Below are 2214 nucleotides of genomic sequence, written 5' to 3' on the forward strand. Positions count from 1 at the left end.
TTTTCAGTGCGTCCTACCCTGCAAGATAGTAGAAATGCCAAATTTTAACAATCGACGCAGGCTGAGCAGTAAACGCAGACACGCTGAAGCCGGACAGGGTGGGAGGGATACCCGAGATCAAATGGAAAAAGTACAAAATGTGCAACTGCACCGAATCAGGGACCGGTCTGTCTGCCAGACCTCCGATGCCCATCATGTTCCAAAAAAAGAAAATTACTGAATGCTTAGAAACACAGAATAAGCCCACCTAGTCTGCGCGTCTTTCCTGATGTAAGACTCGGATCATAATCAGTCCTTGGTCTTGTCTTAGATTCAGCATAGCTTTATGCCTATCCCATGCATGTTTAAATTCTGCAAGCTGCAACTTCCCCAATGTACACAGCACCCCAAGAATCTTACCCTTACCTTTTCAGCCAACAATGTGTTTGTCAGGATAAGCTGCTTGCACTGAAAGCTGAGCACTAATGACTGTGCCGTGTCACGCCGAGGCTCTTATACACCGGTTCAACTTGTTCACCATGATTCAGCAGACGGTAAACATAGTCTTTAGTGAAAGGCTGGCAAATGCTGCTAGAAACAAACACAATTTAGCCGTCATCATCATCATCTGATAATGAAACTATAGTATGAGATCTGGCCATGACTCTGGGCTTTCTTATTACACAGTCTGCTAAATGAACAGAAGAGCTATTGCATGCATTTTACATAGAAGGTTATGCATTATTATATATTATTATTATATGTAATGACGTCCCTCCCCGGCAGGCCAGGTATAATAAATAATAATAATCTGCAATCCCCATCACAGTCAGTGGACTGCAGCTCTCACCAGGTTCAGCTAAGTGTAATGGGAGTTGTGGATTACTGGACGTGCGCAGCGGGTGCCTGAGCATGGTGGGAGTTGCAATTTACTACTCTCTAGTTAGTTACTGCGGCTTTCTACATTTAAACGTTCTAATATGCTGCATAATACACGGACCCAGCACCCACCGCCGTTTCTGTCATCCATGGGAACCGCCCGGTGACGTCACTTATCTTGGCACATGCACGGAGATCAAAATAAACAAGCCTTTCCACCCGTCCACCGAGAGGCCCCGCCCCACTCGCCGTTTGGACGCGCATAGTAGACGACCATTGGTTGACCAATCAAAAGGAAACCTAGTCACTATAGAGACGGGATGGGTGTGTGCTCAGGTCTCTAGTGTGTCGCGTTAGCTCTCAAGGTCACGTGTCTAGGCTCTCCGACATTAGAACGAGTCGATATCGTTTAATTACAATAAAGAGTGTAAAGCAGCTGGTGGCTCTAATATATACATATATTAATTAATATATACATTTAAAGATTCAATGTATATATTAAGGTATATGTGTCTACCACCTTATACCATTCCACGTCCTTTATGGCCAAAGAGCAAATGCGATTTAGGCGTGGCTAGGGGCGGGGTTTACATGACATTTAACTGATGGTTTAAACGTAAATGAGCCAGAGGTGTACACAATTTGCACTATAATAATACTAGTAATAATAATAGTGCGGGGGACACGACAGAGGGGATTTGTTTCCTAAAGTGGGCGTTGGAAGTGCCCCCTCATTCATGTCCCTAACATGCCCGGGAACTCCCCGGGTGAAGCTCCGCTTCTCTGGGCTACTAAGGGGAAGCTCCAGTTCGCGGGGGTGGCTTGCTGCGGCGCCCCACTGCCTGCCGAGTTCCCTATTTGAAATAGTGTGTGTCTCGTGACGTCGGTGGGGCACCTACCCGCTAGGGGGCTCTGGTAGCCAGAATGATCACTAAGCATTATCAAGGGCAAACTAGCTTCTGCAATAAAGGCTAAGTTGGCCTAAAAAAAATGATGCTGTTCAGAAAGTAAAGGGAGGTCACACCAAATATTAGTTCAGATTTGTCTTCTGTTCACTCTCTCTGCGTTTTGGTAAATGATAAAAATAAACTATTAATATGTCTATTTGTTAAAGCATTTTTACTTTACAGCATTTTTTCACGCCAAAACCTTTGCACAGTACTGTATATATATATATATATAGCGCTTGACTACATCAAAGTACATGTGGATTCTGCTGCTGTTCTGTAAATTAAATGTAAATATCATGTAGCTATGTCCCCAGTCTATAAGCACAATCCTAACAGGCATATGATACCTGGGAACTCTCCAGGTTTAACCCGGAGATTGCCGAGTGAAGCACCGCTTCTCCGGGTC

Source organism: Sceloporus occidentalis, unplaced genomic scaffold, assembly GCF_023333645.1.
Source record: "Sceloporus occidentalis isolate IW3139 unplaced genomic scaffold, rSceOcc1.0.p SCAF_72, whole genome shotgun sequence".
In the NCBI taxonomy this organism is placed as follows: Eukaryota; Metazoa; Chordata; class Lepidosauria; order Squamata; family Phrynosomatidae; genus Sceloporus; species Sceloporus occidentalis.